Source organism: Ranitomeya variabilis, chromosome 6 (assembly GCF_051348905.1).
Source record: "Ranitomeya variabilis isolate aRanVar5 chromosome 6, aRanVar5.hap1, whole genome shotgun sequence".
NCBI classification, from domain to species: Eukaryota; Metazoa; Chordata; class Amphibia; order Anura; family Dendrobatidae; genus Ranitomeya; species Ranitomeya variabilis.
The window spans coordinates 174,698,535-174,723,294 of NC_135237.1; the positions used below are offsets into that span (position 1 = coordinate 174,698,535).

A 24,760-nucleotide genomic window follows, 5' to 3' on the forward strand; every position below is an offset into this window, starting at 1 on the left:
CTGAAACTTAGGAAGGCTTAGGAAGCCTTTGCAGATGTTTCTTGTTAATTATTCTAATTTACTGAGCTAATGACTGTTGGGTTTTCACTAGCCGTAAGCCATAATCATCAACATTAACAGAAATAAACACTTGAAATAGATCACTCTGTTTGTAATGACTCTGTATAGTATAGGAGTTTCACTTTTTGTTTTGAAGAAGTGAAATAAATTAACTTTTTGATGGTATTCTAATTTTATGAAAAGCACCTGTACATACAGTATGTATGTATTTCCAATTACAAAAATAACTGCCCACCACAGTGACAGAAGTCAAGGGTCAGCTGTTCTATTTTGGATCTACTATGTCCCTGCAGCTACCTGACGAATATGTTATTGACAAGTCTTTTTTTGACACTGCAGGCAAAAAAAGAGAAGTCAGATGCATTAAAATGAAAGATAACCTACCCAGGAGCGGATTAAGAGTAGACAGGGCCTCGGGCAGTTTAGATGGTGTGCCCCCCCAAAGTTCCCGATGTATCAAGTGACATGTCCCATGATCCCCTTTTTATAGATCATGTGATAGGTCATGTGAACAACACACAGGTGCTCTGTTGCATATCTGTAGATGGAAAATGATAAAGATAGTGGGTTGTGCACATTTTTCCCTTATGTGCAACACTATACATAACATACCGTTATAAATAATAGAGCAGGGATGGGAGAATAATTTTCCCAAGGGGCCACATGAGACCGTGACTATTGTGGAGCAAATGAATTATGCTCAGTATTAATATTAACATGTTAATTATAATTATTTTTAATATTAATCGTATGAATTAATATTTAGCAGAATTAAGTATACTGACATTCCCTATATATATAGTATGAGCCCCCACATGGCCCCCTACATACAATATGAGCCCCCACATAGCCCCCTCAATCAACAACCAAAGATATCAACTCATGGGGCCCTTATACATGTAATCCATAACAAAAAAAAACTTTAAAATTTATTTATTTAGTTAATTTAAAAACTCATATCTCGTAGTCACATTTCTATGGACATGGATTACACTATATATAAACAATATATGGACTGAACAGTTGTGTCCTTAGCATAATGGTATCTGCTTCTGATGCATTTTCCCTCTCTTTTGGTCCTATATACAGTATGAGCCCTCATATAGCCTACAATATACAGTATGAGCCCTCATATAGCCTCTAATTTGCACTACGAGCCCCCTATATACAGTATAAGCCCTCACATAAGCTCGTATATACAATATGAGCCCCCACATAACTCCCTATATGCAGGATGAACCTCCACAAAGCAACCTATAAACAGTACTAGCCCTTACATAGCCCATATATATAGGGACACATGTCAAACACGTTTCTGAAAAAACCCACCACATAGTCACATGGCTCCCATTCTCCCATCTCTCTGCTCTGGTTCCAGAGACTCCAGTGTAACCTAACTGCAGCTGCTGGATTAATCCAATGACAGGAGGTCAGGGCCAGACTGGCCATTGGGCAATTCTGGCAAATGCCAGAATGGCCTGTCTGGTCATGGGCCGCATTGTCTGCTATGCTGTTAACAGAATCGGTGTTCTCAAGACACCCATACTGTTAAGAGGTGTGACAAAGCAAAAAGTGCCAGCAGGCCATAGGGAACATTAGAAATATTGGTCTTGTAGTAGGTCTTGCTTCCTCTACCCAGGGTAATCTTACTAATATATCCCATCTGGTGCTTGGGGATGGGGACCGCTTGGGCCTGCGTGATTTCAAATGCCAGGGCTGAATTTCAGCCCCAGTCCGTACCTGCAGGAGGTTGCATTGTGGTGGGGTAATGGATCAGTTTACTCCAACCTCTTGAACAACCAAATATTACCAACTCACTTTATAGCCCTAACGTAGTATGTAAAGTATTGAGGTACATCAAAAAGCTTTTGACATATAGGTTTGTATGATATTTTCATTTAACTTCTTTCATTGCCACTGGCAAAACCAAGCAATCTAACATTGCTCAAACATTGTCATGGCATTTGTAAAAGAGCATGACAAAATGGGTGGACACATTTTAAAGTATTTTGTGACTTTTCCACTAAATTCCCTTCAGGGGGTATGGGCTTTGCCCAAGGAATCTTAAGGTCATACCCCCAAAGTATCTGCTATTAGTGCCCATTGATCGCATGCAGATGGCTATTTCAAAAACATGGGGCCAGAATAGAAAAAAGAATCAGAAGCTTGGCCATATACTGTGGTAAGAACATGTCTTATGCAAAAACAGATCAGGGCAGTGATGATAGCTGATATGTGTCCATTTTTTTAAGATGTTCCTCTGGGTGTACTGTAATAGAGAGCCTGTCCCGTTAAAAATATGCAAAAAGTAAATGTTATGCCTATTTTACGTGGTAGACAAGCCCACACTGTAGTGCTCATGGCTGAACAATAACCTAAGTAGAACAAATACGCCATATGAATTTGTCTTCCCTGGGGAATATACATAAGATCGCAGGTCTACCAGTTGGGCTTCACTGGCTTAGGGAATAATATTTAACTTCACTGTTGAGTTTTTCCTTTATGCCTGTCTGATGGCTCTGTTACCTTACAGTTTCTACTCACTCCAAAACTTTCTTTTCACATTTTAATAAAAGCAGCAAACAATGACTTGGGGTGTAATAGATATGCGGCAACTTTAGCATCATGACCACACACGTCCTAATATGCAGCTGTGTCTCTGCGTGACGCTGTATAGAGATTATTATTCCCTTTTAATACACTAATCCACAGGCTCGGTCCCACTCGGATGCATGTTGAGTTATACTAGTGAACAAACAGCTCACTTCACATCCCTTCGACTGCATTAATGTAATATATGCTGAAACACTGTGGTCTTTACCACGTACTGCAATTAGCGCATACCATTAATTTCAGTAAAGAATACAATTTGGTAGGTCAATGAATACTATTGAATTGTTTTGAAAGGATTAACAGAACATTGAGTATAAAGATATTGCCTCTAATGACATTCTGGCATGCCGGGTTTTAGATCTCTTAAGACAACACTCCATTAGCAAATGCTTTCAAATTAGTAAACGAAAGAAACCTTTAGCCAACCACTGGGGAGTCTTTACAGTAGGGTTTCGATTGGAGTCTGAAAGCAGAACTGTGAGCAGGAGGTGTTTGTAAGCATTTCTAATGGCATTTTGATGTACATGTACAAAATTGATGTCGGAAGGATCATTGTAGAGTCCCAAACAGTGGAATATTGAGGACACTTTCAGGTGGCAGTCGCATTCTGGCTGGGTGAGCCTAGTATATTTTCTCATGTCACAGTTGATTAGGTTCACGGGGAAGTGGAAAGAGTAAAAATTCTCTTATTATTGCAGCTTGCCGTATCAGCCTCTTTTCCCTTTGAATGCAACATTAGTTTTTGTCCAGGACTCTAACCGCTTTCTACAGTTTGGGGAATTGTAAAGCAGAAACAATTTTCCCAGCAAGGTTGACCTTCAGAGTAATGAGAAATGACTGGAATTTCTCTATGTTTCTCTAAAATTTTTAGGTGAGATTTTGCGAATGGGATATTATGCTTGTTTTCCCCACTATTATCACCAAGGTATCTATTTTATAGTTTACAGTCTAATTCTTTCCCTTTTCACAAAATTACATGGGCTGGTGCGTCTACTGGCCTGAGAGCAAATTTATGGACAAATGACAGTAATGTATTATAGATCTTTTATTATAACTGTAGTTGAGATGTATTCTACCATTTGGTAAAATGACTTTTGCAGGTTTGAAAAGACTTGTATAATATTATCGGCACTTGAGCGCTAGTCTGGTTTAAGGGAAGATTTTACTGTTGTGATATGAGTTACATTAATGCTTAGTATTAGTTTTAAAAAGCTGTTAAAAAGTTACAGTGGTATCAAAATATACCTGATAAATATTAAATAAATATCAGAATAATATAGATATATTAGATATTTCAGCTTTATCTATATGGGTACTTTATGGGTACAGCAATGCATCCTGTAGGTAGGTGGGTAAGGGGCTGACAACTACTTATGTGCATACATATGACCTATCCAACTAAGTGTTCTATTGATATTATACTAACATTTGCTCTATGGAAGAACTATTAATGTTCCACAAAATATAGAGCTGTAAAATGACTAAAGACAAGAGCTAAAAGCAAAAGCACAGATCAGGAGTAATAAAGTGCAGATATAAAAAATTAAAGTGCCACTGCTTACATGGCAGAGGAACTGTTGGGCTCCCACAGGCATCAGGGCCCAGGTAGAACCCCGATTGGTTGGTATCCAAGCAGTATCATTAGTATGTCCTGAATGATGATTGATTTGTCTAATACAAATCAATACAAGCTGGGATTGGTGAAAATTGGCATAAATTGAAATGGCATCTGATTATACATTAAGGTAATAAGGCAATTGGTCATATTATCAAGACCGCACATTTTATGTGTGCCAGTTTGTGACATGTTTTTACTAAAAAAATAAATACAGAGAAAAAACCTTTTTAAAGTAATAAAGCATTTTTTTCCATTCTGCTGATTCTTCATATAACAACACACAGTAGGAGTTAATCGAGCTACTGCATATGTCTATAGATGTCCCTTCATTAGATCCCGCTGTGTGTTATTTGCCATGGTAAATTACACTTGCACGCGATTTTCAAATCTAACATTATACATGATAGAAAAATATGATGGTGAAAAAGACCGTGTCTGTAGCAGAAAATACTAATGTTCAGTACATAAGCCTACTTAGAGCTTAGTAAAAATCACCAGTTGTTAACGTATATGCTAGCTATATGTTTATATATCATAATTCGATATAGATTTTTTATGCAGTTTTTAATTGTCTTTTTCTTTTCAAATAAAAGATTCAACATATAAAATGTGTTTTTTTTCACACACCGCTTTTTTAATTCTTGAGTTTTCCTAAAAAAAATATATATTTTTAAGGCATTTGTTAAATTCTACTTAGGAAATAGGAAAAAATCTGTTGGGGTTGGCAGATTGCACTAAATAAAATAAAAGATAAAGTGCAATCACAACCCGGGGTCCACCGTGCAGAGATGGAACCTGCTGCTAGTGAGAATAATGATGGAACAAAACAGCGAGCGTTACCTAAGCACACTGTATGAACGCCACACAGTGTGAACGGAATGCAGAGTACCATACTCAGTTACTTCACTGAGAGACACTGCCCAAAATATGGTAAGTGCTATACCCCGTTAGCGCCACAGGGATGTGAGCACGTGGATAGAGCTAGCTCTGCAACTAAACTGTGCCAACCACACACCTGAATGAAGCAGATGCTGAGCCGGAAGAAAAGAACTCATATGACGCTAGGTACAATACCCTGTCGCCTTCATAGAGAGGTAGAACATAAGGGTTGAGCTTGCTCTGTAACTGAACTGTGCTAACTGCACACATGAATGAAACAGATGCTAAGCCAAGCAGCTAGTTACCCAAGTCCTGACGCTACAGAACTCGTGACTGACCGGCACCCTAAGCATGTAGCAGGCTAGAGACTCAGGTGTTGAGTCTTGGGTACAAAACTGCATAGGTGTGCTACCTGCCTGCAAATGTGTACAGTCCTTGAGCACAGACAGGCACACACAAAACTAGCAGACAGAGTTGCAGAGTATCCACCCACACACCGAACATAAAAGATACTAGCGCGCCCATGTGCACCACTGAGAGCCTTTTGTATGCTAGGCTGCACCCCAAACACTAACACCCAGTCGGTCGAGGCATCGCCCGAGGGCCAATCCGGAGCTGCCACATCACCAGAGCAGCTGACGTCCGACCACCGATGGGAGGACGCCACATAATCGACATGCTCAGTAAGATGATCTCTGAACTTAGACTCCAGAGCGCAAGGTTGCACCAGTATATCACTGGTTACCATTGTCATGGGGTCCTTCTCCGAAACCACACAATCAACAGAGCAAGGGAAGTGTGAACAATCTCAAGACCTTTATTATAGGCAAAACTAAAAGGTCCATAAACAATCCATCACACTGAGGATACAATAGTTCAGAACATGAATGCAGTTCAGTAACAGGATAAAATGTCCAAGGAGATGAGAGTCCAATAATCCAGCAGACAGAGGATAAAAAATCCATATGCTTCCCTTTCTCTCTGAAGTGCTGTGTTCACACCATCGTCACCACACAGGAACTGACTTCCCAGCCCCCCCATTATGTCCTGGGGTAGTCAGACTAGTTGGGGTGGTTTTCAGGCCTCCTAAACCTGACAAAGGTGCCTCGGGGATTAAGGCACTACAGGGGGTCCATCAAGAGGCATAGATACAGTCAGGCTGCAGACAGTAAGGGTACTGTCTCACAGTGGCACTTTTGTCGCTACGACGGTACGATCCGTGGCGTTCCAGCGATATCCATACGATATCGCTGTGTCTGACACGCAGCAGCGATCAGGGACCCTGCTGAGAATCGTACGTCGTAGCAGATCGTTTGGAACTTTCTTTCATCGCTGGATCTCCCGCTGTCATCGTTGGATCGGTGTGTGTGACACTGATCCAACGATGCGTTGGCTTGTAACCAGGGTAAACATCGGGTTACTAAGCGCAGGGCCACGCTTAGTAACCCGATGTTTACCCTGGTTACCATCGTAAAAGTAAAAACAAGCAAACCGTACATACTCACATTCCGGTGTCCGTCAGGTCCCTCGCAGTCTGCTTCCCGCTCTGACTGACTGCCGGCCGTAAAGTAAGAGCAGAGCACAGCGGTGACGTCACCACTGTGCTGTGCTTTCACTTTACGGCAGCACTCAGTCAGCCGGGAAGCAGACGGCAAGGGACCTGACGGACACCGGAATGTGAGTATGTACTGTTTTTTTTTTTTTACTTTTACGATGGTAACCAGGGTAAACATCAAGTTACTAAGCACGGCCCTGTGCTTAGTAACCCGATGTTTACCCTGGTTACCCGGGGCCTTCGGCATCGTTGGTCGCTGGAGAGCTGTCTGTGTGACAGCTCCCCAGCGACCACACAACGACTTTCCAATGATCACGGCCAGGTCGTATCGCTGGTCGTGATCGTTGGAAAGTTGCAGAGTGTGACAGTACCCTAAGTGAGCTAATCCAATTATCAGCCATTTGGAAGGTAATTGAGACTCTAGAAAATATGGGGAATACATGGAATGATACAGGGCAACACAACAAGAGAACACTATGAAAATCAGTAAAGTATAAATATACACAAAATGATACCCACATAACATATCACACCATCACAACCATAGACTTGGCTAGAGAGCCAGCAGTAACCAAACGTATAGCATGAGCCTGAGCAAGATGCTGGGATCGACGTCTGTACTGAGCAGCAATTGGAGCAGCTGGACTGGAATGGGAGACCACAGGACCAGAAAATGCTTGGGATCTATCTCATGCAGCGAGAAAATCCTGATGCTTAACATTACCCCACCGCTAGCATCCCCCCAGCGATGTTCGCCATGCTCGAAAGCTGCAATAAGCAGAGGAACACGAATATGCTCAGTAGGCTCCCAGGTCCTATCCTCTGGTCCATGACCTTTCCAGTCAACCAAAAATAATTTCTTACCGTGCTCCATTTTGGACCCGACAATAGCATTGACCTCAAAATCATCAGAGGACGTATCCGAACACAAAGCAGGGGTCCCCGAAAACAAGGCCATATACATGGGTTTCAAAAGAGACACATGAAAAGTGTCGGTGAAGTTCAAGTGAGGTGGAATACTGAGGTGATAAACTACAGGATTCACCGGCTCAAGAACCTTGCAAGGACCTAAGTAGTGGGGAGCAAATTTAGTGGACTCAATGCAGCTTGATGTTACGAGCTGATAGCCACACTAAATCTCCTGGGGCAAAGACAGGGGCAGGACGAAGAAGCCCTCATTCTCTCCTTAGACACTTTATTTGCATCCTGCGTGCAGTCCCAGATGTCACGAGCCTCCACTGCCCAGTTCACCACCCTTGGGTCAGAAGACGAAATAGGCATGTGCACAGGGACACGCGGATGCTGACCTTAGTTTATGAGAAAAAGAGTCTGCCCCATGGAGTCAGAGACATTGTTTAGAGCAAACTCTGCCCAAGGCAGCAGGGACGACAAGTTGTCATGCCTGGTGGACACAAAATGCTGTAGATAAGTGACCAGAGTCTGATTGGTCCTCTACACCAGGCCATTCATCTCAGGATGATACGCAGAAGATAAGTTGAGCTCTATATTGAGTAGGTGACAAAGCTCCCTCCAAAAACGAGACGCGAACTGAGGACCCCGGTCACTGACAATCCTGTCAGGCATCCAATGAAGGTGGAATGCATGCTTAATAAATAGTACCATGCAGATTGTATACGAGGAAGAGGAACCAGGTGTAATATTTTGGGAAACTGATCGGAGATGGCCCAAATGACCTTATTATTGTGGGTCCACTATGAAGTCCATCCTGACCCTGTGATCAAATGTGATAAACACATAGACAGTAAAGTCCTTTAATTGAAATAAACACGCAGACTCCTTTATTTGAAATGAAAACTCCCCTATCCTCTTTTACCCATTTATTCACCAAAAATGTAAATAAAAAACCAATGTTATACTAACCTATCTGCCGATAATTCATTAATAGTCATGTCCCACAATGATCCAGATGGTTTGGAGAGCGGTCCCATCAGTGATGCGGCCGCTCTCTACATGAGCTGGCTCACACTAAGCAGAGCATAAGAAGCTCTACCTCTAACCAGCGGTGATGTCATTAAGTTTATCACTGGTCAGAGGCAGAGATTCTCACGATCTGCTCTGTGTTTTCTGACTGGAGTGGAGAGCGGTCGCATCACTGATGTGACTGCTCTCCAAGCCATCTGGATCATTGTGGGACATGACCATTCATGGATTATTGGCGGATGTGACAATCCCCCATAAAGTGTCTTCATGGCATTTCTCATGTAGTCTCTAGATCATTCTCCAGATATCACTGTGTCAAACACAAAAGATGGAATCATCGGCGTCGCCGAAGATGATAAACCTTCATTCCAACCTCCATTGTAGTCTTGCTCTGCACCATGATTGACTTGGAGACCGGTGGAGTGTGGCCAATGAAGAGACCTTCGTGAGGGAATGTGATACCAGTCCTACTCCAGGGATCATGATGTGGTGATATACAGTATATCGCATGGCAGCCAGGCCTCTTTAGTCTTTATTGGAGGTTAACAAACCACTTGGTGTTGTATTGATTTAATTGTGGAAAAAGAGGTATGGACTAGTGATGAGCAAGCATTAAAATGCTCGGGTGCTCGTTGCTCGAGTCGAGCAATTTGTAATCCTAGGGTACTCGGCCAGAACAACAATCCCAATGTAAGTCTGTGGGAAACCCGAGCATTTTTACCGCAATCCCCCCGGGGGTCCTTTTAAGGTCTAAAAACATCTGACATCATGGAAACATCATGGGGAATGCCCCTGGAAGCATTTCTGTCTCCCAGGTCACAGCTTTGAGCAATGATGTCAGAGCCTTACACCATTTTTACATGCGCACCCAAAAACATACAAAAACTAAACCAAAATGGATTTTCATGGGAAATATGTTAATGAACATCCTTTCCAGGGTAATGAATTTTATATAAGGCAAAATAATTAACCCAAGACAAAATTGTTCCTCCACCACTTGGCCTATGTTCACACGGAGCGTTTTTGATGCGTTTTTCAACTTTAGCATTGCTTTCAACCAATACAAATGCATTCATTGGGAAATGTCATTGTAACATTGAACAAGCTTATCTGGCCATGTGGTTTGTGACACATTATCAGACACAACTTGTTTCATTTATGAAGGAGGGACTCTTAAAGTCACAGAGCCTATTTTTGTAGGGGCATCAGGAGGCATTAATATTCTTAAAGAGTCATTATTAAAGAATGTGTCTCCTATACTGTTATTGCCTATGCAGTGAGCGGCTGGGCTGCCAAAAATTAGGACGCACCCCAATACCGCTTGAACGAGACATACAGGAGGGCTTCCTGAAAAGATTTTACCATTTTAAGAAAGTGGATCTCCCATAGTGTTTGCCTATGCATTGAATGCAAGGCCTGCCCTGTCCTAAAGTTACAGGCACCCCAATAAGCCTTGGAACCCACCTACTGGATGGCCACAGAAAATACAAGTTCACATCATTCATTTGGTAATCCTATACTTTTTGCTTTTGCATTGAATGCATGGCCTGCCCTGCCCCAAAGTTACAGACACTTCAATACGCCTTTGAGCCCACATACTGGATGGCCACAGGAAAACCAAGTTCACATTATTCATTTGGTTCTTCCATACTGTTAGTCTATGCATTGAATGCAAGGTCTGCCCTGCATCAAAGTTATATGCACCCCAATAAGCCTTTGAACCCAAGTACTGGATGGCCACAGGAAGCAAAAGTTCCCATTATTATTTTTTTACTACCATAAAGTTTGCCCATGAAGTGAAAGCAAGGTTTTTTTCCCATTACAAAGGAGCAGGTCTCCTATACTTGGAATGGAAATACACTAAATGTATGGGCTGACAAACATTTCCCCCTGGGGGGGGTACACATCAACATAGTGTGTAAACTTTTTTTTTTTTTTATGGGCATCATAAACACCCTGGAAAACAGTAGCGTGGTTTCCTACAGTTGCTGCTGGGAAGGTGAAGGTTTTTAGCAAATATATGGCGGATAAGTCGTGGATGAAGTGATCAGGAAAAGGGTCATGGTGATGGCAGAAATGGGAACGTACAGGATTAATAACAGCAGTGGCTATGGGAGTTATGACATCCAGGATACAGCCTTCAATGATTAGTCGTTTATCTGCCCACCGCCAATTACCAGAATGCGTTTCATGCTTGTCGGAAGATCATTGTAACAGATGCGCGTCTGAAGCTCTGCATAAAAGATGCCCGTAAGAAATATGTTGCCAAAGACGCACGTGTCCGTATAAAGGGCAAAGTGCAACATGCTCGTGAAATTCTGAATTATACAAAGCAGATTAGTTTTGGAGGAAAACCAAACAAACTGATGGATGCTTGTGAAAACCGTAACTATCAACACACCCTTGGCACAAGCCTCTTCATCTTCACCCATACATATTACCAAGAATATCCAAATGTCACAGCTGATAAATATTTGTTCCAGTGTAGGGTTGAGCGAAACGGATAAGACAAATTCAAAAATCGCCGACTTTCGGCAAAGTCGGGTTTCATGAAACCCGACCCGATCCTAGTGTGGGATGGGCCATGCGGTCGGCGATCAGCGCACCAAAGTCGCGTTTCGTATGACGCGTTCAGCGCCATTTTTCAGCCAATGAAGGAGGATGCAGAGTGTGGGCAGCGTGATGACATAGGTCTCGGTCCCCACCATCTTAGAAAAGGGCATGACAGTGATTGGCTTGCTTTCTGCGGCATCACAGGGGCTATAAAGGGGCGTGCACGCCGACCGCCATCTTACTTCTGCCGATCATAGCATAGGGAGTAGTGTTGAGCATTCCGATACCGCAAGTATCGGGTATCGGCCGATATTTGCTGTATCGGAATTCCGATACCGAGATCCAATACTTTTGTGGTATCGGGTATCGGTATCGAAACAACATTAATGTGTAAAAGAAAGAATTAAAATAAAAAATATTGCTATACTCACCTCTCCGACGCAGCCTGGACCTCACCGAGGGAACCGGCAGCGTTCTTTGCTTAAAATGCCCGCTTTTCCTTCCTTCCGTGACGTCACGGCTTCTGATTGGTCGCGTGCCGCCCATGTGGCCGCGACGCGACCAATCACAGCAAGCCGTGACGTAATTTTCAGTTCCTTCTAGGCATTCAGTATTTTAAAATTACGTTCCGGCTTTGTGATTGGTCGCGTCGCGGTCACATGGGCGACGCGACCAATCACAAGCCGTGACGTCACGGGAGGCAGGAGACGCGCGCATTTTAAAATGCACGCGTGTCCAGCCTCCCGTGACATCACGGCTTGTGATTGGTCGCGTCGCCCATGTGACCGCGACGCGACCAATCACAAGCCAGAACGTAATTTTAAAATCCTGAAGGACCTGAAATTACGTCACGGCTTGCTGTGATTGGTTACGTCGCGGCCACATGGGCGACGCGACCAATCACAAGCCGTGACGTCACGGGAGGCTGGACACGTGCGCATTTTAAAATGCGCGCGTCTCCTGCCTCCCGTGACGTCACGGCTTGTGATTGGTCGCGTCGCCCATGTGACCACGACGCGACCAATCACAAAGCCGGAACGTAATTTTAAAATACTGAATGCCCAGAAGGACCTGAAAATTACGTCACGGCTTGCTGTGATTGGTCGCGTCGCGGCCACATGGGCGGCACGCGACCAATCAGAAGCCGTGACGTCACGGAAGGAAGGAAAAGCGCGCATTTTAAGCAAAGAACGCTGCCGGTTCCCTCGGTGAGGTCCAGGCTGCGTCGGAGAGGTGAGTATAGCAATATTTTTTATTTTAATTCTTTATTTTACACATTAATATGGTTCCCAGGGCCTGAAGGAGAGTTTCCTCTCCTTCAGACCCTGGGAACCATAAGGGATACCGTCCGATACTTGAGTCCCATTGACTTGTATTGGTATCGGGTATCGGTATCGGATTAGATCCGATACTTTGCCAGTATCGGCCGATACTTTCCGATACCGATACTTTCAAGTATCGGACGGTATCGCTCAACACTAATAGTGAGAGATTGCTGCAGCTTCATCAGAAGAAGGGATATAGTTAGGGAGGGAAGATTAACCCCCAAACTGCTTGTGCTGTAGCGATTTCCACTGTCCAACACCACCTTTGTTTTGCAGGGACAGTGGAGGCTATATTTTTGTGCATCAGCTCTGTAGCTTATTAGGCTGCCTTATAAGGCTCCCTGATAGCTGCATTGCTGTTTGCACCGCTGCTGTGCAAACCAACTGCTTTTTTAAAAGCAAAAATCCTGTTGCTCCTTTCTGCACAGTTATCTTGTTTATTTGTCCACACTTTTGTGTGCAGCAGTCCTTTTTATTGCTGCCATACTTGTCCTGAGATCATTGTAGGGAGATTGAAATTGTACTACAGTCCTTGCATTTTTTCATATATCAGCCAGCCACTTTCAGCCACTTACATTGTGTTGTTTTATACACTGGGCCTGAGTTTTGGTTCAGTCTCCCCCCAAAAAAGGGAGATTCAAATTCTCACAAAGTGGATATACTTCTGTCCTGTTAGTTTGCCATAATGACTTTAGTCCAATGACCCCCAGTTTTCAATGCCTAACTATTATTATAAAGTAAATTAAGATTGACAAGCTTCAGTAATAAGAATTGATGTTTTTGGCATTAAAATGGGCACTGTAGGTGTTTTCCTGTCCTCCACTCACTGCCGACTTTGATTCCCCATTGATTTGCATTGGGTTTCGGGTTTCGGATTTTCACAATAATCAGCCGATTTCACCCGACCCGACTTTTCACAAAGTCGGGTTTTCGATCCCAAAAAAGTAAAAGTCGCTCAACTCTATTCCAGTGTAACGAACACTGTTAAATGAATGCCAATGAATGTAGTTAACCATGAACCTGGGAAACAACTGACTTCCTCTTTACAAGATATGGACGATTATGGTATTGATGACGATTTGAAACTTTACCGCAACCGCACCAAGAAGATGAAGATCACAGCTGCAAACAATGTACCAAAAGGGCCGTGAATGTCTGGAATTTCATTATTTCTTGGGCAAACTTGACCTATTACTAAAGTGTTACAGAATTGTAAAGAGAGGAAGAACCAGAACGGGGGTACCTTTCTCATGCTGGCTTCGGAACTGCCGGGGCTGTCACACATGTTGCAGGGAGGAAGACTTTAATTCCAGGACAAACCCTTGCATGTGACTGTAGTAGGCAGAGCCGAGATAAATAACGCTGCGTGCGGGAAAGAAACCAGAGCCCAGGCAAGAAAGCTGATTGGTGAGTCGTGCTGTGTCCACTGTGAGGGCAGAACGATCCGTTTGTGCAGAGGAACTCAACAGTACCCCTGTATACAGGTCCACTGCTAATGGATGACTAACCGGCAATTTCCCGCTATCCTCCGAGCCTGGAGGTGACTCAGACTTGATGCCAGAGACTGAACCAGGTGTGCAACACCAGGAGAGATGGGCGTCTAGGCCCGTGCTCTGCTACCCAGGATTCGTGTACACCGCGGAGCAAAGTCTTGTTCCGGCAGTTTCTCACGCTGGACTCAGTACCGTGCCAGACACATGTGGGCACGGAAAAGTTACTCTCTCCTCAAAGACTACATCGAGACATCATGCGTCGCTGTTGTCAGTGCCACCGTTGGATCTCCGTCCATCACAGACTTCATCGAGACATCACGTGCCACTGTTGTCGGTGCCACCGTTGGAACCCTGAGATGTTGCACACAAGAAAACTGCAGTCTGTTAAGTTTCACCTCTTTAATTAGTTAACTATCATTCGCCCCTGTCCTAACCTGCCACTCTCCCCGTTCTGTCCCATTCCCTATCACTACCCTGCAACCTATTACTCCCTATGTGGAGTGCTCTTATTGTTAAATAAAACCTTAACTCTTGATCTGCCTCCTGTCCATGAAGACATCCGGCATTTCTGCGATTTATACAGAATTTTCAACCTATAAGAACCATAGAGTACAAAAGCCCCAATATATAAAAAGTAACAATTTTTATTTCACAAGATTAATGTAGCAATAATACACATTAAATAACAGAAAAGGCATAGGACAAGTGGCGCACGGTGTCAAAAAGAAACCATTGTACGGTTCCACACATTAAAAGTATCAGGCACGGGGTAGATCAAAACACATTTCTAATATTAGCATAAAGCATAAATGTAAGTTTGTAGACATTGGTCTCCTTGTCCAAGCCCAGGGACCGAGGTAACCAATATGCTAGTAGAATGTGCATATAGCAAAGAGGTATTCACCCAATCAAATAGTTATATAAAGAAAACTGTTTTAGAAAGTCTCACAAATCTACTGCGCAGCAGAGTCAATTCAGACATATAGATGCACAAAAAAAATCTCACCCATAATAGCCTGTGTGTGGTCACGTCTAACAATGGAAGACAGAATGATGCGTACACAGCTCACATGTCTACTCAGCATGACACTTCTCCAATCGGCACCTTTATTGCACACAAAGCCTCTAACCAATGTGTCACGGACACTTGTCACAAAGGAGGCAAGTTCATCAGTATGGCCCACTCATAAAGAGTCTGTCTTTAGCTCTTAGAAGGCACAGAATTGATCATTAATACTTTGCAGCCAAGAGTCACAGAGGAAGATATCGTGGACCTTTTCTGTGTAAGCGGTGCCTTGAAGCGCACCTTCTTGTTGAGTTCTGGAGTTGCAGAGGTTGTGTTTCTAAGAAAGGAAGATGCAGTTGGTGCCTGCAAAAAATACAACAACAGATACCTAGATGGATAACCAATGAAATACAATCTTCCTTTGAATGGTAGTGTGATAACATCAGTCCAGCAAATACTTCGAAGATTAAGTGTCACCCCATCAAAGAACAAAGGTTAATGTGGAAGAAACACAAACTCCTCCTCCTCCAGTGTTGCTTAAAATCCTCCAGCTGAAGTTGATCCTGATACTATCTTAAATGCACTCTTTAAATCCTCAGGGTCATCAGCAATAATCCAACCACCTGCATTTAAGATTAAGCTCTGATGACACCAACACAACTGGGAGATTGTAATAACAAAGATTCACAATTCACATATGGGCTCAGAGACCCCTTTAAAAAATAATACCAGCAGGTAGTTGATGTTCCAAGGATTCTGGCAACAGACACTGGACAATTTATCCTGTTCACAGCATTGTAGTACAGTTTACCTTTGTTGTGTGTTTCTGTGCCAATTACTAGGGGAACATATCAGCACATCATGTATTGAACCTACAGCAGTGTCAGAAGGTTGCTGGTTGGATAATGGATAATACTTCTAGTCACTTTGCCACCACCAGTTATTTTGCCACCACCACCAGCACCCTGTCTTCCACACAGTCAAGTCTGAGTAGCCATGAGTGTGGACCACATATTCCACACCCTGATCCTCCTTCCTCCCACCATGCCGATTGCCTGTAGACAACTGATCCTACACTTGGACACTCCCAAGAGCTGTTCCCTTTCCCATTTAGAGATTCAGGCCTCTTGTCTGATACACTTGAAGCGGGGCAAGATGATATCGCATGTAGTAGTGCCCAAATATTTGAGCAGCCATGGTCACACGAAGGCGACGGTGGAATCGTGTCACAAAAGGTGGGTGATGATGAGACACAATTGAAAGAAGCACAGGAGGAGGACCAGGGTGCGGAAGTGAAAGACGAGGTGACTGATGATATTATTATTATTAGTCATTTTTATAGCGCAATTTATTCCCTGGCGCTTTATATGTGAAAAAGGGGCATACATAGACAACTACAATAAACATGAGCAATAGATGTCACATGCAAGTACAGAATGAGAGAGGAGGACCCTTCCCATGAGGGCTCACAGTCTACAGGGGAAGGGTGAGGATAGAATAGTGGAGGGTAGAATTGGTTGTGCGGTGGTTCAGTAGACTGAGGATCACAGCAGGTTGTAGGTTTATTGAAAGAGCTTGTTCTTGAGGTTCATTTTGAATGTTTTTGTGGTAGCCGGTAGTCTGATGTGTTGTGGTAGAGAGTTACAGAGTATGGGTGAAGCACGGTAGAAGTCTTGTATGCGGTTGGGGGAAGAAGAGATAAGAGCGGAGTAGAGAAGGAGATGTTGAGAGGATCGAAGATTGCGTGTAGTTAAGACCAGGGAGACCATTTCACAGATTTATTGAGGAGACAGGTTGTGGATGGCTTTGTATGTCATAGTTTTAGGGTTTAGAGAGGAGAGATGGGGAATAATGGTTAGACAGGTGGATTAGTCGGGCAGCAGAGTTTAGGATATATTGGAGTGGTGCAAAAGTGCTAGAGGGGAGAACAGAGAGTAGAAGGATGCAATAGTCAAGGCGGGAGATGATGAGGGTGTGCACAAACGTTTTTGCAGTTTCTTGGTCAAGAAATGTACGGATACGGGAAATGTTTTTGAGTTGCAGTGGGCAGGAGGAGTCAAAGGCTTGGATATGTAGCTTTAAAGAGAGGGCAGAGTCGAGAATCACCCCGAGGCACCGAACATGCAGGACTATTTTTACCGGTGTGCCATCCTGGCATTACACAGGCACGTGTTCCACAATATTACCCGTGCCCTCCACAATGCTGTTACTGGGAAAGTCCACATAACCATGGACACGTTGACAAGTGCTTGTGGGCAGGGACGGTGCATCTCACTGACGGCACACTGAGTTAACATAGTGGAAACCGAGTCCCAGTCGAACCTTGTGATGGAACATGTCCTCCCAGTTCCTACATCAATCAGGGTTGCCCCCACAGTCTACAGCTCCCGCACCTCCTCCTCTTGAGCCTCCATCTCCAAAATGAGCACATCAGTCACAAGCTGAAAGCATTGTATCACTGCCTCAGCCAAGTGGCAACAGGCTGTGCCGAAGCTAATATGCTTAGGTGACAAACCGCACAATACTGAAGAGTTGTGGACAGCTCTGAAAGAGCAGGCAGATCTGTGGCTGACACCGCTGAACCTACAGCCAGACATGGTCATGACAATGGCTGGAACTTGGTGGCAGATCTGAAGCGAGGCGAGCTAACACATGTACCATGCCTGGCCCATGTGCTTAACCTCATTGTTCAGCGGTTTTTCAAAAGGTACTTGAAGCTGTGGGATCTGCTTGTAAAAGTATGCATTAACAATAATACAATTAAAGCAAAATAAAACGACCCTGCTCAAAAGAGCTTACAATCTACAATGCGGTGGGGGAGATACAAAGTACTGGGGTGTATTTACAATTATATATTTACAATGATGTATTTACAATGATAGTGCAGAAGTTAATTGAAAGTTGTGGAAGGCCTGAGGACAAGGAGGAGGAGGAGGAGAGCATGGTCAGTCGTCCTCTTGGTGAGGACACAGAGGTCTTGCCTGTTAGCAGTCTGGCACACATTCAGTTGACTTTATGTTATGCTGCTTTTCCCGTGACCCTCGCATTCTCAAAATTTTTGGTGAAAGACAGGCTATACTGATTGGTGACACTTCTAGATCCACGCTGATAGGAGAACTTTATATTTCTTATTCCAGAGGCAGACAGGTGTACTAAAATGTTGCAGTACCAGAGGGCCCTGTTATGATCCTTAGTGGTTGAGGATCACAAATTACTCCAGCTAAGTAACAAACATAGGACAAGCTCTAGGGAGGTGGCAAGCTGGACTGACCGCAAATCTGAACCTAACCAAACACATTAGAAGTAGCCGGTGAACGTGCCTGAATTCCTAGACGTCTCGAGCCAGCCTAAGGAACTAACTACCCCTAGAGAGAAAGAAAGACCTCTCTTGCCTCCAGAGAAATAATCCCCAAAGATATAGAAGCCCCCAACAAATAATAACGGTGAGGTAAGAGGAAGGCACATACACAGGGGTGAAAGCAGATTCAGCAAATGAGGCCCACTAATACTAGATAGCAGAAAATAGAAAAGGGAATCTATGCGGTCAGTAAAAAACCCTTACAAAATATCCACTCTGAGATTTCAAGAACCCCCACACCAACTAACGGTGTGGGGGGAGAAACTCAGTCCCCTAGAGCAACCAGCAAGCGAAGAAATCACATTTTAGCGAGCTGGACTAAAATCATAATGAACACTGATAATCAAAAAATGATCAAACAAAAACTTAGCTTGTCTTGGAGAGACTGGGAGCAAGGTAGACACACGGAATCTGAAGAGCACTGAATACATTGATAGCAGGAAAGGAACTGAGTATCCAGGTGGGCTAAATAGAAAACCAACCAAGGATAACGAACCAGATGATGAAGCCAACCTGCAGAAGGACAACACTACACAGTACCGCTTGTGACCACTAGAGGGAGCCCAGAAATAGAGTTCACAACAGGGCCCCTCTTGCGGAATTATTAAAAAATTTCCCATCTGAAAATGCTGGCAGCAGAGGTCACAGTTCAATGGACAACCAAGAAGTACAGGTGAGAGAGACACAATTCCAATCCAGTAGAGGCAGTGGAACACTGGCAAAGTTCTTAGGAGAGTTTTCTCAGACCCTCCCATCGCCCTGGCCCTGAGGCATTTGGTACTCTCATAAGGAGTGCAAAGTTTGGGAAGATGCTAAGGGAGTACCTTGCTGACCATACCAACGTCCTCCGTGATTCCTCTGTGCCTTATAATTATTCGATATCCAAGCTGGACACATGGCATGAACTAGCTCTCTCTACTTCCCACATGCGCTGTACTCACAGTCACGCAGCGCACGGTGCCTCGCTCTCTGGCAGTACTGCTTTTAGCGGTGGGAGACAATGGGAACAGTCCTTTGCGGCGTCAGTGCTCTAAGAATGTAGCACGCACACTGCTCAGCCTCCTTCACACTGATTGTCCCTGCTAAAATCTATGCTGTCATGTCTTCTTTCTCTTAAGCTGGCCCCCTTGCCTGTAGGTCACTGGTCTGTCTGCTGCAGTTCATCACAGCATTGGTGCTTTGGGTACGTAGTGCACTGCCCCCCTTGCTGGTCACACGCTGACATCGGGGGACTCACTCCTGCTTTGCATGTTTTTTCCCTCATCTTCCGGCCAGGTTCCCTGTCTAAACACCCCCCCCCCTCTTCCTGGGTAATGGGGCATGTCCATTCCCCTATTCCTTCCCCAGGGAAACGGGATGCAGCCTTGACTGTTCCGGACCTGAAGCAGCACAGGTACCCGCAGCCCGGTCTTCTTGAGTCCGTACATATCTGGCCAATCAGTTCTTTAATTCAAGCATCATAGAAGGCATGTTCTAATTTTCAAGAGCAAATTGTACATTACATCCAGAACAGTTTCATTTTGAAGGACTTTGTGGCTCACATCAATCCACAAGATGATACTAGTCTCATACTTCAATATTTCGGTGCTAAATCATTGCCACACACGTATGTTCCGACTTCTGTAACATGATTTGGGTGGTAATTATTCACACCTATTTGCTTCATAATACAGTCATCATCTTCTTCAAGGCTTCAGAATATAATGTTGTAAGGCTATGTGCCCACATTGCGGATTAGTGTGTGGATTTTTCTGCACCTCTTTGAAAAATCCGCAGGTAAAACGCAGTTTGTTTTACCTGCGGATTTACCGCGGATTTACCGTGGATTTTGTGCGTTTTTTTAGTGGATTTCACCTGTGGTTTTACACCTGCTGACTCCTATTGAGGAGCAGGTGTAAGATGCTGCAGAATCCGCACAAAGAATTGATATGTTGCGGAACATACAATGCAGCGTTTCCGCGCCGTATTTTCGGCACCATGGGCACTGCAGATTTGGTTTTCCATAGGTTTACATGGCATCTGACGGCGATACCAGACTGTTCAATATGTGGCCTGTATTTTTTTATGTTTTACCCCAAAATAGTGTATAGACCTAGGGTAACAGAGAGCAAATACAGTGGAATGTTGGCCTGAAATGCCACAATTTGTAGGCCACAGAGAGATCAGACTTCTGGCAGAGACACCAGATTGTTCAATATGTGGCCTATATTTTTAAATTTTTTACCCCAAAGTAGTCTATTGAACTAGGGTAAGACACAGCAAAAAAAGGCAGTGTAGCCCTGAAATGCCACAATTTGTAGCCCACAGACAGATCAAGCATCTGAAGGAGATACCAAACTGTTCAACATGTAGCCTGTATGTAGAATTACAGCAAGACACAGGCAAAAAAGGAGAATGTAGGCCTGAAATGCCACAATTTGTAGGCCAGAGAAAGATCAGGTTTCTGACGGAGATAGCACACTGTTAAACATGTGGCCTGGATTTTTTTTTTTTGCCCCAAAAAATTATGTCAATAACTAGGCTATGACACTACAAGAAAAATTATTTGAAGGACTAAAATTGTAAAATATTTAGTGCAATGATATGTGATGCGTGTGGTGGACAAAACACAGTGTTAAATATATGAATTGTAGCTAAATATTTTTGGGCAGCTAAATTTTTTTTGAGCGGCTAAATATTTTTTGGGCAGATAAATATTTTTTGGGTCAGCAAAATGGTGTCAAAATTTTTTATAAGACACTCAAAAAAATACTACAGTACCTCAAAAAATGCCACCATTTTCTGCGTACTCAGATGTGATGCCTGGGATGGGCAAAGCCATTTAAAATTGCTAGATTTTCACGCTGAAGTACTAAAATGATCTAGCTGTAATCTGCATTGTCAACAAGCAAATGGAGAAAAAAAAGGGGGGTCTGGATTGCTTTGGAATAAAAAAATCAGGATTAAGGTGCAAATAAAAAATTAATGCTAGCCACTGATACCCGGAGCTAGATATATTTGTAATAGGCAGCAGTAACAGCAGACAGTAATGGACCCTCTTGATGTATGCAATATCTATATAGCCACACACAGTGCCTGTATGCCTTGCACTGATGTGTATATATGCACATACACTCCCCTGCCTACCTAGCACTGCAATCTATAGACACCATAATTAATCCTAAGAAGGACTGTTGGTTTAGTTGGATTTGTGGATTCTGTGATGGTAGACCCGCACTAACTAATAAAAGCACAAATCTGACCCTATCTCGACAGCAGCTCTCCCTACACTGTCTGATTCTGGAGCTGAATGCGCCGAGCCAGGCGGCGCCAGGTCAACTACAAAGATGGCTGCAGCATTACAGTGCATGGCAGACAATCCCTAAATGTTGATTGGCTCTGTAACGAGCGCCAGTCCTGCAGGGCAGAGATCTGAGCTCCCGCCAAGCAAACCCGGAAATGCTTGGTGCTCACAGAGTACAGCGATGCTCCTGCGAGTAACAAGCATTACCGAGTATGCTCGCTCATCACTAGCATGGACATTTCAACTAAGTATCCCAGGAATTATTTTTCAACATGACAATGCCAGGCCGAATGCGTCTTAGGCTGGAGTCACACACAACGTCTAAAAAATTGGTCCATTTTAGACGGATGAGAATCGCACAAATGTTTCCTGAACAGTGATCCGTCTGTCATCTGATTGGAATGCGAGGATGCGATTTCCTCGCATCTGAGTGTCCGTTTGACATCCGTTTAACATCCGTCTGGCGATATTTTGTTGGCGGCAACCAAAATGGACAACTAATGGTTTTTAGGCCTGAAAGTAATTTAAATCATCAGCCAGACCCCTATTTATTGCCTCTACAACAGGTGTGAGCCTCCCAACTTTGCAGAAGAGTCCTTGCTTGGTTTGTGTTAGTTCTGGTTTGTGACAAACATGACAGACAGACTGACATTTAACACCACTGAGCGGGTGCTTTACAATTAGGTTTTATCCCGACATTTTGGGGAGCCATACCCTGTGATTGTGGATCCGAGAAAGTGGAGAAGAATGTGGGTCCATCCACTTTTGAGGCGAAGGATAACTAAAGGCCATTTTCACCATCACTGCTCATCTCTGCGGAGCCATCCGGACAAGTTTTTTCAATATTGTCGGATGACCCTTGTTACATTTGATATTTTGTTGGAGATTGTGCGCCCTGGGATCACGTTTCAGGACACCAGGATGCGCAAAGCTATTTCTGCTGAGGAGTGGCTTATCCTTACGTTACGGTATGTCTGACAACTATATGTTGATGATGTTTCAATCAGCATAATTACTTTCCTGCCTATGGACCTTACTTATTGTTTACATTTCTGAATATATTGTCTTAATAGCAAGTAGCCATGCACATTATATGCTTGCGTATTAAAAAAAACAAGCCATGGCATCTAATTATGTGTTGTGCATGCATGCTTTAGAACTTAGCCACCGTAAAAGATTCACCAATGCTTTGTCTGTTGTTTGTTGGCATGTCTTCTAATTTTTTTTTTTTTAGCTTCCTTTCGACTGGCCTTTCATATGCAGCTCTGCATTTAGAATTTTTAATAGGCAAGTCAACAATATCAGGCATTGTCCGCTCAACATGTTCAGAAATGTGGTCACGGCTACATCAAGAGGTCATGCCAGAGCCAAAAATGGCAGACTGGTTGCGCATATCCTGTGGTTTTCAGGACATGTGCCAGTTTCCTCAATGTATTGGAGCCCTGGATGGAAAGCACATTCGTGTGTGTAAGCCGCCGAACTCAAGGTCCCAATTCTATAATTATAAGCAATATTTTTCTGTAGTGTTGTTGGCCCTGGTCGACAGTCACTACAGGTTTATAATTGTAGACATTGGGGCCTATGGAAGAACTGGAGGTTCCAGGGTCTTCAATTCTTCCATTATGGGTCGGCAGCTGCACAATAATGAGTTGGACCTAACACCACCACGTCAGCTTCCAGACTCCAATCTTGAATCGGTGCCTTATATACTTGTAGCAGATGAGGCTTTTCAATTGACCCATCATGTCATGAGGCCATATCCCCGTAGAAAACCTTGACCACCGGCGACGAATATTTAACTTGCGCCTATCACGTGCACGGCGACTGGTGGAGTGCGCCTTTGGGATTCTTTGCGCCAAGTGGCGGGTACTCCAGTCAGCCATTCAGCTGAGTGAAGCTAATGTAAATGTGGTAATCCAAGCATGTGTGGTCCTACATAACTTCACCCGAATTCATGAATGCTCCTCATCTGATGATGCTGAAGTTGTGTCTGCCAATGTGTATAGGCCTTGGACACATGTGATCCCTTCACATCGTCCCCTCTCTGGACTAAAAGTATGTGATGTTTTCACTACTTATTTTGTTTCACCTCAGGGTGCTACTCCCTGGCAAGAGGATGCATTATCTATGTAGTGTTTTTTTGATTTTGCTATCATAAAATATTTCCAGTTGACCTTTTATTTGTTGTTGTTTTCCTACTGCTCTCCTGTTAGCTTTATCTAACAAATTACATAACATGTTATAACATCAACAAGCAGTCATTGTGAATTAAATTTTTTAATTCTTATGTATGTTTTTTTCTTAAAAACTTAAATAACCATATTTTAAACATATGGCATAATGTTACAATCACATTTGACGGAAAAAATATAAAACATAACATCAAAATATTCTTTCAAAAAATTTAAGGCACAAATGAAAACCTACAACTGATGGTAGGTCAGGGGTTGGGGAAGGCGGTGGTCCTGATTGGGTGGTTTGGCTTTGTTGCTGGACAACCTCAGTGTCACCATGTGTGGTGGCAAACAGACCTGGATTCTGTTGGATCCTGCCAGGATCCAGTTGTGGGTTTTGGTAGGGATAATTTTGAAAATGTTGGAAATTGTCCTGAGTGTAGGGCTGCCTAATGTGACTGCATCCCCCAATATGGCCATGTCACCCATACCCATGTTGTGGCCAGCCTACAACATTGGGTATGTTCAAGTGGCCATAATGGCCATGTGCACTATGGCCCATATATTGGACCTGTTGAGGCACATTTGTTCTTATTGCTGGCTGAGGCGGAGGTTTTGGCACCCGTGCAGGAGGAGGATGAGAGGCTTATTCACCCTGCACTTGTTGGCTTCCCAGCTTATGTATTTGATTGTCATTTGAAAGCTGCCACCTTTCTAAAAAAATAAATACAGTGCTGGCATTATTTGGTGAGGTGCCGGCGTCCAGGACTATTTTTATAGCCGCTCAGGTATGCAGCCTGTACTCACGGGGAATAGCCCTGAGATACCATGCCAGACTGCGTCCATAAGCCTCCTCCCCGTCATCATGAGCAGCTGTGGCCAAATAGTCTAAAACACCTCTG

At 43.6% G+C, this 24,760-nt stretch overlaps 1 protein-coding gene and 1 pseudogene across 3 annotated transcripts in view; both read left to right on the top strand.

The window, feature by feature from the left end:
• POU6F2 (POU class 6 homeobox 2) overlaps positions 1 to 24,760 on the top strand; it is an 854,440-nt gene that overhangs the window by 658,547 nt on the left and 171,133 nt on the right. The window lies entirely within an intron of this gene.
• LOC143782083 (polymerase delta-interacting protein 3 pseudogene) lies at positions 15,121 to 15,689 on the top strand (annotated as a pseudogene).